Source organism: Pseudophryne corroboree, chromosome 4 (genome assembly GCF_028390025.1).
Source record: "Pseudophryne corroboree isolate aPseCor3 chromosome 4, aPseCor3.hap2, whole genome shotgun sequence".
Taxonomy (NCBI): Eukaryota; Metazoa; Chordata; class Amphibia; order Anura; family Myobatrachidae; genus Pseudophryne; species Pseudophryne corroboree.
The window spans coordinates 683,530,833-683,548,397 of record NC_086447.1 but is presented as its reverse complement, the minus strand read 5'-3'; the positions used below and the strand labels follow the sequence as shown (position 1 = coordinate 683,548,397).

Sequence of the window (17,565 nt, the reverse complement as noted above, 5' to 3'; positions counted from 1 at the left end):
TCCAAACATCCATTTCTCCCAGAGGAAGGCCCTTTAGAGGCTGAAACGCGTTGGAGCTACGATTATCCACACATTGGAATTCCCCCGACTTAACAAAAGGACCAGAGCGAGCGTCCGATTCACAGACAAGTCCCGATCACGTGATCGGAGAAACCCGGAAGCAGAGGAGATCACCAAGCAACAGAAGACGAGTGAAGGAGAAGCCGGTGACAGAGCGCGGCGGACAGCGGGAGAAGGTAAGAGGTGAGGCTCTGTGCGCGGTGGGGGGACATCCGATAGGTTAGCTCTGCAGAGCACTATCCGGGATTTCCCCGCAACCCAAGACGGGACCGATACTCCGGCTCACGGGTTCCCGAGGGCGTCTGCACCAGGACGCACCGCGGGTTCCTATGGTCCGGGACAAGGACCTGTCCAGAGCCCTCCTTATCTAATCTTATGCCAAAAGCTGAATGCTCTAGACACCGTGAAGAAATGGAAAGGACACTATCTATCACCACCAAACACGATCAGTGTTTTGTTCAGTTTAAGCCACTATAAGTGCACTATAAAAAGGACATATACAAACAGAGGGGCGGGACGCGCCGCATCCCTCATTGAGCTACAAGTGACTGAGAAAAACTTTATGCTGCTACACCATCTGGCACATTAAAAGCTATTTATAGCCAATAAATAAGTATATTTTAACATCTATACAGTACTACCTTATCATTTAGACGGTTTATAGTTATTTATTATTTCACGACTACAAGAAACGATTATCCGTTATATGCATGTGTGGAGAGGTCCACATAACAACACATTATTCCGACATTAATTAGGACTGAGCGCAGCACTATCCCTCTATTGCTGACAGTGTCCACCAGGTCCATTATACTGTATATAGCAGTACGGTAGGCCACTGCTGTACCTACCTCTGTGTCTTCAGTCACTCGTCGTCATACATAAAGTATACTATCCATCCATCTACATTGTATACCTGTGGTGTCTTTTTTTCTTTATACTATAAACGCAGTCTGCTGACAGTGTCCACCAGGTCCATTATACTGTATATAGCAGTACGGTAGGCCACTGCTGTACCTACCTCTGTGTCTTCAGTCACTCGTCATCATACATAAAGTATACTATCCATCCATCTACATTGTATACCTGTGGTGTCTTTTTTTCTTTATACTATAAACGCAGACTGCTGACAGTGTCCACCAGGTCCATTATACTGTATATAGCAGTACGGTAGGCCACTGCTGTACCTACCTCTGTGTCTTCAGTCACTCGTCGTCATACATAAAGTATACTATCCATCCATCTACATTGTATACCTGTGGTGTCTTTTTTTCTTTATACTATAAACGCAGTCTGCTGACAGTGTCCACCAGGTCCATTATACTGTATATAACAGTACGGTAGGCCACTGCTGTACCTACCTCTGTGTCTTCAGTCACTCGTCGTCATACATAAAGTATACTATCCATCCATCTACATTGTATACCTGTGGTGTCTTTTTTTCTTTATACTATAAACGCAGTCTGCCGACAGTGTCCACCAGGTCCATTATACTGTATATAGCAGTACGGTAGGCCACTGCTGTACCTACCTCTGTGTCTTCAGTCACTCGTCGTCATACATAAAGTATACTATCCATCCATCTACATTGTATACCTGTGGTGTCTTTTTTTCTTTATACTATAAACGCAGTCTGCTGACAGTGTCCACCAGGTCCATTATACTGTATATAGCAGTACGGTAGGCCACTGCGGTACCTACCTCTGTGTCTTCAGACACTCGTCGTCATACATAAAGTATACTATCCATCCATCTACATTGTATACCTGTGGTGTCTTTTTTTCTTTATACTATAAACGCAGTCTGCTGACAGTGTCCACCAGGTCCATTATACTGTATATAGCAGTACGGTAGGCCACTGCTGTACCTACCTCTGTGTCTTCAGTCACTCGTCGTCATACATAAAGTATACTATCCATCCATCTACATTGTATACCTGTGGTGTCTTTTTTTCTTTATACTATAAACGCAGTCTGCTGACAGTGTCCACCAGGTCCATTATACTGTATATAGCATTACGGTAGGCCACTGCTGTACCTACCTCTGTGTCTTCAGTCACTCGTCATCATACATAAAGTATACTATCCATCCATCTACATTGTATACCTGTGGTGTCTTTTTTTCTTTATACTATAAACGCAGTCTGCTGACAGTGTCCACCAGGTCCATTATACTGTATATAGCAGTACGGTAGGCCACTGCTGTACCTACCTCTGTGTCTTCAGTCACTCGTCGTCATACATAAAGTATACTATCCATCCATCTACATTGTATACCTGATGTGCCTTTTAGTTGTGCGCATTAAAATATGGAGAACAAAAATGTGGAGGTTAAAAAAATAGGGAAAGATCAAGATCCACTTCCACCTCGTGCTGAAGCTGCTGCCACTAGTCATGGCCGAGACGATGAAATGCCATCAACGTCGTCTGCCAAGGCCGATGCCCAATGTCATAGTACAAAGCATGTAAAATCCAAAACACAAAAGATCAGTAAAAAAATGATCCAAAAATCAAAATTAAAAGCGTCTGAGGAGAAGCGTAAACTTGCCAATATGCCATTTACGACACGGAGTGGCAAGGAACGGCTGAGGCCCTGGCCTATGTTCATGGCTAGTGGTTCAGCTTCACATGAGGATGGAAGCACTCATCCTCTCGCTAGAAAAAAGAAAAGACTTAAGCTGGAAAAAGCACAGCAAAGAACTGTGCGTTCTTCGAAATCACAAATCCCCAAGGAGAGTCCAATTGTGTCGGTTGCGATGCCTGACCTTCCCAACACTGGACGGGAAGAGCTTGCACCTTCCACCATTTGCACGCCCCCTGCAAGTGCTGGAAGGAGCACCCGCAGTCCAGTTCCTGATAGTCAAATTAAAGATGTCACTGTTGAAGTACACCAGGATGAGGATATGGGTGTTGCTGGCGCTGGGGAGGAAATTGACAAGGAGGATTCTGATGGTGAGGTGGTTTGTTTAAGTCAGGCACCCGGGGAGACACCTGTTGTCCGTGGGACGAATATGGCCATTGACATGCCTGGTCAAAATACAAAAAAAATCAGCTCTTCGGTGTGGAATTATTTCAACAGAAATGCGGACAACAGGTGTCAAGCCGTGTGTTGCCTTTGTCAAGCTGTAATAAGTAGGGGTAAGGACGTTAACCACCTCGGAACATCCTCCCTTATACGTCACCTGCAGCGCATTCATCATAAGTCAGTGACCAGTTCAAAAACTTTGGGTGACAGCGGAAGCAGTCCACTGACCACTAAATCCCTTCCTCTTGTAACCAAGCTCCTGCAAACCACACCACCAACTCCCTCAGTGTCAATTTCCTCCTTACCCAGGAAAGCCAATAGTCCTGCAGGCCATGTCACTGGCAAGTCTGACGAGTCCTCTCCTGCCTGGGATTCCTCCAATGCATCCTTGAGTGTAACGCCTACTGCTGCTGGCGCTGCTGTTGTTGCTGCTGGGAGTCGATCGTCATCCCAGAGGGGAAGTCGGAAGACCACTTGTACTACTTCCAGTAAGCAATTGACTGTCCAACAGTCCTTTGCGAGGAAGATGAAATATCACAGCAGTCATCCTGCTGCAAAGCGGATAACTGAGGCCTTGGCAGCCTGGGCGGTGAGAAACGTGGTTCCGGTATCCATCGTTAATTCAGAGCCAACTAGAGACTTGATTGAGATACTGTGTCCCCGGTTCCAAATACCATCTAGGTTCCATTTCTCTAGGCAGGCGATACCGAAAATGTACACAGACCTCAGAAAAAGAGTCACCAGTGTCCTAAAAAATGCAGTTGTACCCAATGTCCACTTAACCACGGACATGTGGACAAGTGGAGCAGGGCAGACTCAGGACTACATGACTGTGACAGCCCACTGGGTAGATGTATTGCCTCCCGCTGCAAGAACAGCAGCGGCGGCACCAGTAGCAGCATCTCGCAAACGCCAACTCGTTCCTAGGCAGGCTACGCTTTGTATCACCGCTTTCCAGAATACGCACACAGCTGAAAACCTCTTACGGCAACTGAGGAAGATCATCGCAGAATGGCTTATCCCAATTGGACTCTCCTTACGATTTGTGGCATCGGACAACGCCAGCAATATTGTGCGTGCATTACATCTGGGCAAATTCCAGCACGTCCCATGTTTTGCACATACCTTGAATTTGGTTGTGCAGAATTATTTAAAAAACGACAGGGGCGTGCAAGAGATGCTGTCGGTGGCCAGAAGAATTGCGGGCCACTTTCGGCATATAGGCACCGCGTACAGAAGACTGGAGCACCACCAAAAACACCTGAACCTGCCCTGCCATCATCTGAAGCAAGAGGTGGTAACGAGGTGGAATTCAACCCTCTATATGCTTCAGAGGATGGAGGAGCAGCAAAAGGCCATTCAAGCCTATACATCTGCCCACGATATAGGCAAAGGAGGTGGAATGCACCTGACTCAAGCGCAGTGGAGAATGATTTCAACGTTGTGCAAGGTTCTGCAACCCTTTGAACTTGCCACACGTGAAGTCAGTTCAGACACTGCCAGCCTGAGTCAGGTCATTCCCCTGATCAGGCTTTTGCAGAAGAAGCTGGAGACATTGAAGGAGGAGCTAAAACAGAGCGATTCCGCTAGGCATGTGGGACTTGTGGATGGAGCCCTTAATTCGCTTAACCAGGATTCACGGGTGGTCAATCTGTTGAAATCAGAGCACTACATTTTGGCCACCGTGCTCGATCCTAGATTTAAAACCTACGTTGCATCTCTCTTTCCGGCAGACACAAGTCTGCAGAGGTTCAAAGACCTGCTGGTGAGAAAATTGTCAAGTCAAGCGGAACGTGACCCGTCAACATCTTTACATTCTCCCGCAACTGGGGGTGCGAGGAAAAGGCTACGAATTCCGAGCCCACCCGCTGGCGGTGATGCAGGGCAGTCTGGAGCGAGTGCTGACATCTGGTCCGGACTGAAGGACCTGCCAACGATTACTGACATGTCGTCTACTGTCACTGCATATGATTCTCTCACCATTGAAAGAATGGTGGAGGATTATATGAGTGACCGCATCCAAGTAGGCACGTCAGACAGTCCGTACGTATACTGGCAGGAAAAAGAGGCAATTTGGAGGCCCTTGCACAAACTGGCTTTATTCTACCTAAGTTGCCCTCCCTCCAGTGTGTACTCCGAAAGAGTGTTTAGTGCCGCCGCTCACCTTGTCAGCAATCGGCGTACGAGGTTACTTCCAGAAAATGTGGAGAAGATGATGTTCATTAAAATGAATTATAATCAATTCCTCCGTGGAGACATTCACCAGCAGCAATTGCCTCCAGAAAGTACACGGGGACCTGAGATGGTGGATTCCAGTGGGGACGAATTAATAATCTGTGAGGAGGGGGATGTACACAGTGAAAGGAGTGATGAATCGGACGATGATGATGAGGTGGACATCTTGCCTCTGTAGAGCCAGTTTGTGCAAGGAGAGATTGATTGCTTCTTTTTTGGTGGGGGCCCAAACCAACCAGTCATTTCAGTCACAGTCGTGTGGCAGACCCTGTCGCTGAAATGATGGGTTCATTAAAGTGTGCATGTCCTGTTTATACAACATAAGGGTGGGTGGGAGGGCCCAAGGACAATTCCATCTTGCACCTCTTTTTTCTTTCATTATTCTTTGCGTCATGTGCTGTTTGGGGAGTATTTTTTTGAAGGGCCATCTTGCGTGACACTGCAGTGCCACTCCTAGATGGGCCAGGTGTTTGTGTCGGCCACTTGGGTCGCTTATCTTAGTCACACAGCTACCTCATTGCGCCTCTTTTTTTCTTTGCGTCATGTGCTGTTTGGGGAGAATTTTTTTGAAGGGCTATCCTGTGTGACACTGCAGTGCCACTCCTAGATGGGCCAGGTGTTTGTGTCGGCCACTTGGGTCGCTTAGCTTAGTCACACAGCTACCTCGGTGCAAATTTTAGGACTAAAAATAATATTGTGAGGTGTTCAGAATAGACTGAAAATTAGTGGAAATTATGGTTATTGAGGTTAATAATACTATGGGATCAAAATGACCCCCAAATTCTATGATTTAAGCTGTGTTTTAGGTTTTTTTTTTAAAAACACCCGAATCCAAAACACACCCGAATCCGACAAAAAATTTTCGGTGAGGTTTTGCCAAAACGCGCCCGAATCCAAAACACGGCCGCGGAACCGAACCCAAAACCAAAACACAAAACGCAAAAAAATTCCGGTGCACATCACTAGTAAATATTCCTCCATGTGTGCGACTACTTGCTATCTCTTAAGGGACATAGTGCTGCGACGTTCAGTGCACTATTATCATATATGGTAATAGGATGCACCTTGCGTCCGCAGTATATGTTAACGCTGGCATTGAAATGTTTATTTCAAATAATATGGATATTCACAGGTGCTTATTAGAATTTATGTTACTCTAAAACAGCAAAGGTACTGTATACAGTACCAGTGCTGTATGAGAAACTAATGTCCAAGATTCTTGAGGGTGCATAGCCCCTCTGAGTTTGGGAGCCTGGTACAAGCATAATCCTTTGTCCCTGCTGTTGCCAGACCTGGCTGCTGTATCCACCAGTGACTGATATCACAATACATATCCACCGAGTTGTGCTATCATGCATGACACATTGTTAGTCAGGGGGAGATAGGCCATAGGTCTCACCAGGAAGAATCCTGGTAGGCTGATTTGTCTGTGTGGCCTGTTTAAGGTTTTGCCATGTGGCCCCAGCACACATATGACAGAAGGTCCACCCACCACACTCAGTACACCGCATTGTCCCGATTCATGGCTTCACGGTACGTTATACTGTGCCTCTTGTGCTGCACATCTTGGGACACTTCTAGGCAATAGTACAGGACCACTTTTATTTCCCAATCTGCCCCTCAGACACACCAGCAGCAAAGACGCAAGGAAAGCTGCATTTGCGTACAATCAGGCCCTATAAGGCAATTACCCATTGTCAGGATGGCTGAATTATTGTTGTTAGTGTTTTCCCCCAAAATAAAGTATACTGTACAGCTCAGTAAATGCAGTAATGTACAGTAAAGCTACTGTACATAAGTCATTATCAAGATACTGTGCAGTCTTACTGTAAAGGTGTGATACAGTACTTTACTATACACAGCAACCTCAGGAGTTAATGTACTGTACTTTATAAATACTGTGCTGTCTCACTGAGCTTGCAGTACAGTACTGTACCCAGAAAGACTAAAAATCTGAATACAGTACTGTAAGTATTGTTCTGTAGTTTGGAGCAGAGAATGGAAAGGGGGGGGGGGCTAGGATGAAATAAGGTTTGAGCTAAAAATATTGGGGGGAAAAAAGGGTCATACTAGATGGACACAGTGGTTCTTATCTGCCGTCAAATTCTACAGTATGTTTCTACAGTACAGTACTGTACAGTATGTTTAATAACACTTCTCCCCCATAACGACACATCATACTGTACATTTACCCCCATGTACCATACCGTACTGTATAATGGAATATTTATTGGAAAAGCATCAATATAAATGTAAAAAAAGTCTTTATTACAAAATCAGATTTCATATACTGTACTGATCAAAAATGTACAGTACTCTTTTATTCAGGACTTACTGTATAAAACTGTAAACTGTTCATACACATCAATAACAGTACTACTGTATAGTATAATGTAGAATATTGTACATTAGCTTACGCACTATTCAGACAAAGGCAATTTTATAAACATTTTTAATAATGCATCGATTAAAATTTTATACAGAAAATGTAGTACAGAACTACATATTTGTGGCTTGACCATTTCTTTCAACTATAACTAGTAATACTTTATACAGGTGAGTTTTATAATTATTACAATGTTCAGGTGTGAGTACTTCTAGCTAAAATTTTTGGATCCCATCCAACAGCTGTTTTGTTGTTGGCTTCGCAACACTCCTAATGTATCTCTTCAATTGAGCCCACACTAATTCAATTGGATTCATGCCCGGTGATCTAAAAAAAAAAAAAAAAAACAGTACAGAATTTTTTTTGTTAATTAATGAGGTTAAAAAGAGAAAATAAAACATACAGTATTGTACTGTACATTAAACCCAAAAATAAATTTACAGTACTAGAGTGCTATCCAAAATTTTTTTATTTTTTTTATTTTCAAACTTCTTCTTTTTAAAAGATACCAGTTCTTTTTTAAAGATGGCAGTTTGTTGTTCCAATTTTTCAAGCCAGTTACAAGTGGTGTCCATCTGCAGTTGGTCTTTATGTAATGTTTCATATGCAGCAATTTTCTCTTTAGTAGCAGCAAGCTCACATGCAGATTCCTCAATGACAAAAGTCATAAGATCAAAACGAACAGTTGTTAAGCACAGCTACCCAATGCCTGCAAAATTCATTGTTATAACGACCAATTGTCGGCACATATGCCCGCAATAGTAGTGCCCCTTATGTCCCTAGGAGTGATGCCCCTTATGAAGTGCCCCCTTTACAATGCCCTCATTAGAAGGGCCCCCAGTAGTAATGCCTTTAATGGTAATGCCCCTGTGTAGTATTGCCCCCAGTAGTAATGTTGCCTGTACTAATGCCCCCAGTCGTTTAGCCCCCCGTAGTTTAGCCATAGTAGTTATGCCCCCAGTGGTAATGCCCCTGCAGTTATGACCCCAGTAGTTTATCCCCCCTTTAGTTTAGCCTCCCAGTGGTAACGCCCCCAGTAGTTTAGCCCCAGTAGTTTGCCTGCTTGTAGTTTAGCTGCCAGCAATAATGCCCCCCTGTAGTTTGCCCCCTTGTAGTTTAGCCCCTGCAGTTATGCCCCGCTTTTAGTTTAGCCCCCAGTAGTAATGCCCCCAGTAGTTTAGCCCTTGTAGTTATGCCCCCAAGTAGTAATGCCCCTGTAGTTACGCCCCCAGTAGTAATGCCCCTGTAGTTATGCCCCCCAGTAGTAATGCCCTCCTGTAGTTATGCCCCAGTAGTAATGCCCTCCTGTAGTTTGCCCCCTGTAGTAATGCCCTCCTGTAGTTTGCCCCCAGTAGTTAGCCCCTTTGTAGTTTGCCCCCTTGTAGTTGGCCCCCAGTAATAATGTCCACCAGTAGATGCCCCCCAGTAGTAATGCCCTCCTGTAGTTTGCCCCCAGAAGTAATACCCTCTTGTAGTTTGCCCCTTTGTAGTTTGCCCCCAGAAGCTTGACCCCTTGTAGTTGGCCCCCAGTAATAATGTCCCCCAGTAGATGCCCCCCGTAGATCCCCCCAGTAGTTTGCCCCCTGTAGATGCGTACCCAGTAGTAATGCCCCCAGTAGTTTACCCCCTGTTTATGCACCGCTACACTAAGAAAGAAAACAATCACAATACTTACCGAGCCCCACTCCCGCTTCCAGACCGCTGCAGTCCTCTCTCGCCACCCGCTCCTCGGCACTATGGGAGAGATGTCATGACGTCTCTCCCATAGCGCACAGTTACAGCGGCGGAAGCCGGAACTCAGTACTGAGCTCCTGCCTCTGGCTGCCGCCGGGCGCCCGCTGGTAACGCAATCTCAGCAGGCGCCCGGCATCTCCCCGCAGAGCTGCACACAGCGGGTTAGGTGAGCCGGAGGAGGCATTCCGTCTCCAAGTGGAACTGACGGAACGTAGTTCTGCCCCGTTCCAGCTCACTTTAACCCCTGCATACAGTACTGTTACTACTATAAGTAAAAAACAGCAGAGTAAAAATGTACCCACACACACACACACCAACTACTGTACCGCCCAAAAGCTAAAATATACATTCAGTACAGTACATTGTTTACACTGTCTACAGTACTGTATTTCTATTTCCAAATTGTACTGACTGGACTTACTTGCTGTGAGTGGTGTGGTGGGGGACAGAGGCTGCTGATCCTCCTCTTCCATGGCATGTGACAGTGTAGGGCCTTTGAAACAAAAATTTCATGAAATACTCTTTTTGACACAATTTCTGTGTTGAATATAAAAAAAATTGAGTCAGGTTGGAAGAGAGTAGATTTCGCACACAGAGACGAAAAGGTTTCTTCACAGTAAGGACTGTATGTGTTTGGAATTCCCTGTCTGAGAGAGTAGTAAAGGCGGACTCGGTCAATACTTTTAAGAATGGGCTAGATAAATTCCTCATGGATAAGGATATACAGGGTTATGGTGGTTAGATTGCGCACTATAGTCAAAAAAAGAGGAATAAACACAATGGCCGTCATCCACAGCAGATAAAATTAGTCAAAAAAAACAAAACCGCGTATAATAGGAGACCACAAATAGCTTGAACCCAATGGACAAATTGTCTTTTTTAAACTCAGAAACTACAGTACTATGGGGGTAATTCCAAGTTGATCGCAGCAGGAATTTTGTTAGCAGTTGGGCAAAACCATGTGCACTGCAGGAGAGGCAGATATAACATGTGCAGAAAGAGTTAGATTTGGGTGGGTTATTTTATTTCTGTGCAGGGTAAATACTGGCTGCTTTATTTTTACACTGCAAATTAGATTGCAGATTGAACACACCACACCCAAATCTAACTGTCTCTGCACATGTTAAATATGCCTCCCCTGCAGTGCACTGTTAGGTTCCTGGTGCTCAGAACAAGGGAGATGTTATGAAGCGAGTCCAGAGCACCAGGACGGAATGCTGGGAAAGGGGAATGGAAAGGGAATAGCCCCTGGCGCCCTATCTCCGTTGTCTCACCCGTGCTGTCAGTACACTCTTGCGAGACTATGGTTGCTTGAGCCCATGGCAGCCGCGTTTGAAGGGCGGATTACGTCTGCCCAACTTCGATGCCCCCTCAGGTCTTAATGAGAGACAAAGAGTGAACCGAGACAGGGTGATAACAAGGGGCCCTCTGACTAAACAACAAGGCCAGGGGCTACTAACAAACCTAAAACCAAAGTATGTGCGGCTTGCCGCCAAAGGAAAAGAACAACAAAGGAAATGCTGACCACACACCGACACAATACTCGTGTACCGGCGGTGACCGCATAAGCAGAACCCTCTGCAAAACACCAGTGACAGAAATAATAAGGGAATACAGCGGCCTACGCCAACGGACGCGGCCGTGCCGCTACTCACGGAACCGCTACGAATACTGGCAAACGGACAGGAACTCCCAATGCTGCTGACACAGACTCTCAGAACTGGAGGACAGGCAGAATCCCAAACGACAGACCGGTGGACACCAAGAAGCCAGAAACTTGCACAGGCAAAGGTACTGGACCTCAGGACAGGAACGCCTCACGGCAGGACACGGGATCAGACATAGGAATCGACACAGGGACTGACACAGGAAGCTCAGGAACTAGCAGGAACCAAGCTCAGAACTCAAGCAGACTGAAAACCCAGGAATATCACCAGCATCTGTGAATTGCAAACAGCCAGCATATAACAGAGAGGCCTAATTAATAATCCCATGCAGCTGCCTTGTTGCATGATTTCAAACTGACCAGATGCAATTAGCAGCCAGGTGAGGCTGAACACAAGGGAACAAGCTGCAATTACACAGACTCACCAGCGGCAGCAGACAAGAGTATTCTAAAACAGAGCAACAGGAAATCCTGGCATGCAAGACAACTTTATAAACATAAAATAGGAATGAACCACTACCTGTGGTTCATAACAGTATCCCCTCCTTAAGGGTGAGCTCCGAGCACCCCATGACACCTACGGGGAACATAAACAGAAGTAAAACATGAAATACAGAACAAAACTGCAAAACAGGAATGAGCCACAGCCGTGGCTCATAACATCACCCCCCCCTTGAGGAGGGGTCAAAAGACCCCAAAATTCAGACTATCCAGAACAAGGGATACAAAAAAAAACACCTGACACACTGGTCTAACAGACAAGAAAAAAAAAAAAAAAAAAACAAGTTGTAGCAACAACTTGTAACAGTGCCCTCCCCTTGATGGTGGCCACTGGACACAAGACAAGGAAAAAAAAAATCTTTTTTTTTTTTTTTTAAATCAAGGCAAGAGTCAAAAAATTATTTCTTTTTCTTCTTCTTCTTTTTACAAAGCTCTTTAGGTCTGACCAAGGTAATTCCCCAAACATTGTCTGAGCTGATGGTACCACCCAGCAAGGCTGCGTTCAAATCAGAGACAGGTTTCTTACCCTTGGGAGCTGAACTTTCTGGCAAAGTACTATTATTAGAAGAAGAAGTCAGAAAAGCACATCCTGCAGTCAAAACAACGGGCTGAGACTCTTGTGCTGAGTTTGCAGTATTTGGTGGACTCTCAGCAGACAAGACGGCTGACCTAGATGAACCTGAATCAATTTCTTTGGAACCATATCTTTTAATAATTGCATCACTGAATGCTGGGGGATCCTGAAGAATGGGATCTTCAGCTTTCATTAAGCTGGTCGCCCACTCAAAAGGCTCTCCTCTAAAAGAATAAATCAGATAGAGCACAAGGTTCTCTGGAGTGATGCCCAGAAATGGTCTAGACAACATAATAATGTAATAGTGTTTGTAAAGCGCCAGAAATTGGGCTAAGTCCCCATCAAAGATTATGGATGTTGAGATATCAGAGTCAGGATCTGTTTCCTTCTCATCTGACTGACTGGAGTGCTTTGCTAGGACCTGGTCACTATTGACCTTACTCGAGGCTGAGACTCTCTGAACCCCACCCGGGGCTGAGACTTTCTGAACCCCACCCGGGGCAGTGACTTTCTGAACCCCACCCGGGGCAGTGACTTTCTGAACCCCACCCGGGGCAGTGACTTTCTGAACCCCACCCGGGGCAGTGACTTTCTGAACCCCACCCGGGGCAGTGGCCTCCGGGAACCCCGCCGGGGCAGTGGCCTCCGGGAACCCCGCCGGGGCCAGCACCTCGGATTCTTTTACTGGGACCGGGCCGTTGGCGTCCCTGACTGGGATCGGGCCATCGGCCTCCCTCTCTGAGTCGATAATTATCGAAAGTTCTCCCGGGACTATGACTTCCGGGACTTTTGCTGAAGCAATAACTTTCAGATCCTCCACTAATGCTATGCTTCTTAAGTTCTTTCCTGGGGAAGCGACTTCTAGACCCTTCTTTGGGGCTGCGTCTCTCGAGACCCCACTTGGGGATATTACTTCAAAGATCCCTTCTGGGGTTTTGCTTCTCGAGTTCCCTTCAAGAACTATGGTTTTAGAGACCCTTTCTTGGGTTGCGCTTTTCAAGTCCCTACCTGGGGTGACAGCTTCTGAGACCCCTTCCGGTATGGACACCTGAACTATAATATTTGATGTCCCTCTATAAGCTAGGGCATCGGGTACCGCTCCAGCACTCTGGGCATCGGGTACCGCTCCAGCACTCTGGGCATCGGGTACCGCTCCAGCACTCTGGGCATCGGGTACCGCTCCAGCACTCTGGGCATCGGGTACCGCTCCAGCACTCTGGGCATCGGGTACCGCTCCAGGACCCTGGGCTACGGGCACCGCTCCAGGACCCTGGGCTACGGGCACCGCTCCAGGACCCTGGGCTACGGGCACCGCTCCAGGACCCTGGGCTACGGGCACCGCTCCAGGACCCTGGGCTACGGGCACCGCTCCAGGACCCTGGGCTACGGGCACCGCTCCAGGACCCTGGGCTACGGGCACCGCTCCAGGACCCTGGGCTATGGGCACCACTCCAGGACCCTGGGCATCGGGCACCACTCCAGGGGCTTGCAACTCCGCTTCCACAGGAACCTCAAGAGAGGAGAAAAACATTCTTTTTTGATTCCTGAATCTATAATGGGGCTCCCTTGCCCAAGGACCCCAATTATAGGACAGAGAGCTTTTTAGTGTGGGTTGTGTGACAAGTACCTCTGCCACAGTAGAGACAGGAGTAGGTCTTGTATCCTGACTCAACTTGGCCAGAGGGCAAGACTCGTCACCACACTTTGGCTTGCGCAACTCACAGGTCTGCAGATAGTGGCCTAAACCCCCACAATATAGGCATAAGTTTAAGTTTCTGCGACGCAGACGCTCCTCTTCTGAGAGCCTGGGCCGCAGAAAACTTTTAAACCTTTTCTCTTCAATTAAACCAGAGGATTCTCTTGTCACCATACTGTGAACAAGAGTCTCTTTAGAGATAGATGTACTCTCAACGACTTCTGGCAAAATGAGCAAGATTTTAGTCAGAAGGTTTTGCAGTTGCTTTAGGGATTGCTGCAAAACTTCTAGTCGCTCTGGTCTCAAAGCACTGAATACAGAGTTCAGGGCTGCGAGAGATGCCTGCAGGGCTTGCATAGTAGACATAGGAGAATTTAAAACTAGACAGGACAAGACAAGACAAGGCAAGACAAGGCAAGGCAAGGCAAGACTAAATTTTGCTAAACAAAACAAGACTTTTTTTTTTTTAAACACCGGACTGGATTCGGACTGGATTCTAAACACCGGACTGGATTCTAAACACCGGATTCTAGACAAGACTGGATTCTAACACCGGACTGGATTCTAACACCGGACTGGATTCTAAACACCGGACTGGATTCTAAACACCGGATTCTAGACAAGACTGGATTCTAACACCGGACTGGATTCTAACACCGGACTGGATTCTAACACACTGAAATCTAGACAGGACTGGATTCTAGACTAGACACTGGACTGGGCCAAAAAAGAAAAAAAAAAAAGTTTTATTTCTTTTTTGTGGTATGGCTGGTGATAATGTTAGGTTCCTGGTGCTCAGAACAAGGGAGATGTTATGAAGCGAGTCCAGAGCACCAGGACGGAATGCTGGGAAAGGGGAATGGAAAGGGAATAGCCCCTGGCGCCCTATCTCCGTTGTCTCACCCGTGCTGTCAGTACACTCTTGCGAGACTATGGTTGCTTGAGCCCATGGCAGCCGCGTTTGAAGGGCGGATTACGTCTGCCCAACTTCGATGCCCCCTCAGGTCTTAATGAGAGACAAAGAGTGAACCGAGACAGGGTGATAACAAGGGGCCCTCTGACTAAACAACAAGGCCAGGGGCTACTAACAAACCTAAAACCAAAGTATGTGCGGCTTGCCGCCAAAGGAAAAGAACAACAAAGGAAATGCTGACCACACACCGACACAATACTCGTGTACCGGCGGTGACAGCATAAGCAGAACCCTCTGCAAAACACCAGTGACAGAAATAATAAGGGAATACAGCGGCCTACGCCAACGGACGCGGCCGTGCCGCTACTCACGGAACCGCTACGAATACTGGCAAACGGACAGGAACTCCCAATGCTGCTGACACAGACTCTCAGAACTGGAGGACAGGCAGAATCCCAAACGACAGACCGGTGGACACCAAGAAGCCAGAAACTTGCACAGGCAAAGGTACTGGACCTCAGGACAGGAACGCCTCACGGCAGGACACGGGATCAGACATAGGAATCGACACAGGGACTGACACAGGAAGCTCAGGAACTAGCAGGAACCAAGCTCAGAACTCAAGCAGACTGAAAACCCAGGAATATCACCAGCATCTGTGAATTGCAAACAGCCAGCATATAACAGAGAGGCCTAATTAATAATCCCATGCAGCTGCCTTGTTGCATGATTTCAAACTGACCAGATGCAATTAGCAGCCAGGTGAGGCTGAACACAAGGGAACAAGCTGCAATTACACAGACTCACCAGCGGCAGCAGACAAGAGTATTCTAAAACAGAGCAACAGGAAATCCTGGCATGCAAGACAACTTTATAAACATAAAATAGGAATGAACCACTACCTGTGGTTCATAACAGTATCCCCTCCTTAAGGGTGAGCTCCGAGCACCCCATGACACCTACGGGGAACATAAACAGAAGTAAAACATGAAATACAGAACAAAACTGCAAAACAGGAATGAGCCACAGCCGTGGCCCATAACATGCACATGGTTTTGCCCAACTGCTAACAAAATTTCTGCTGCGATCAACTTGGAATTACCCCCTATATGTTATTATGTTACAGTACAGAACAGTACTGTAGATTACTGTACTTACTGCACTGGTGCATCTTCTCCGCCTCTACCTCCATGTCAAGAATGCCGAGGCCAGAATCTGGGTGTACTGGAGGAGGGTTAGGATACCATACCTCGCCCTGTTGGGATTGCTGCAATCAGGATGCCGCTGTCGGTCACCTGACCACTGGAATCCTGACTGCTGGTCACGTGAACCCAACCCATTGGTAATACACAATGTACAGTACAGTACAGTACTTTAGATTACTTACCAAGTTGGGAAGAAGGCTTCTCGTCCTCCTCCTCCTCATTGCTGTCAATGATAATTACTGAGTGGAAAATAAAAAAAGCTTATAAATAAAATACAGTAGAGAACATTTACTATAAAATTGCACAGTAGTTTACAGTAGTACAGTGCTACAGGAGGCAGACAAACATTCATAATATAGTAGGACCAAAATGACTGTCCAGTGGTAGGGGACATACAGTACTATACTGTACCTGTATTTAAAATACCGGCTGTCGGGATCCCGGCATTCAGAATGCCGAGGCCGGAATCAGAGTATGATTTGAGGGTTAGGCTAGTGGAGGGTGGTTAGGATGCACAATTTTGGGCACCATACTACAAAATGGATATCGTGGAACTAGAAAAGGTTCAGAGGCGGGCGACCAAACTGATCAAGGAGATGGAGATGCTGGAATACGAGGAAAGGCTTGCTGGGCATGTTTACATTGGAAAAGAGAAGATTAAGAGGGGACATGATTAACCTTTACAAATATATACAGTAAGGGGACAATACACAGAGCTTGCGGAGGATCTGTTTTTTATAAGATCGACACAGAGGACACGTGTACATCCGCTCGGTTGGAGGAGAGGATATTTTGCACACAGAGGCGAAAAGGGTTCTTCACTGTAAGGACAATATTGTACATGTTTAGAATTTCCCTGCCTGAGAGAGTAGTAAAGTGACTTGGTCAATACTTTTAAGAATGGGCTAGAGAAATTCCTACTGTACTTACTACATTGGGGCTCCTCCTCCTCCGGCTCCACGTAACCGATATCTGTGTTGAATATTAAATTTTTTTTAAATTATAAACCAAAAACGAAAAGTCAAATTTTACATTGTTATGTACAGTACTACAGTATTGTTCAATACTTTACAGTAGTACAGTGCTACAGGAAGTAGAGTACATGAGGCAGGGAGACATTCTTAATAGGATCAGGGGACATACTGTACCTGTAGGGGACGTACTGTACCTGTATTTGAAATACTGTCTGGATCCCAGCATTCAGAATGCAGAGGACGGAACCAAAGAATGAATGGATGGTTAGGGGGTAGTGGAGGAGGGGTTAGGATGCTTAAATTACCGGATCCTGTTGGGAGTTCTGCAATCAGGATGCCGCTTTCGGTTACCTAACCACTGGAATCATGACTGCTGGTCACACAAACCCAACCCATTGGTAGAACACGTACAGTACTGTAGATTACTTACTGGGCTCCTCCGCCTCCACCTCCTCTGCCTCCATGACAATTTCAGTGGGGAATATAAAAAAAAATTATAAACAAAGAAAGACAAGGCAAATTTTACATCATTATTTACAGTGCTATAGTATCGTACAGTACTTTACAGTAGTACAGTGCTACAGGAAGTAGAGTACA

General features: G+C 46.3%; 1 long non-coding RNA gene across 1 annotated transcript; it reads right to left on the bottom strand.

Moving 5' to 3' along the window:
* Window positions 1-7,566: 7,566 nt before the first annotated feature.
* LOC134911695 (uncharacterized) lies at window positions 7,567-17,118 on the bottom strand. Its single transcript, XR_010176772.1, has 3 exons — window positions 16,177-17,118; window positions 9,861-9,932; window positions 7,567-8,032 (listed from the first exon to the last, which is right to left on the bottom strand). It is a non-coding gene; the product is annotated as an uncharacterized LOC134911695 (long non-coding RNA).
* Between the last annotated feature and the right edge of the window lie 447 nt (window positions 17,119-17,565).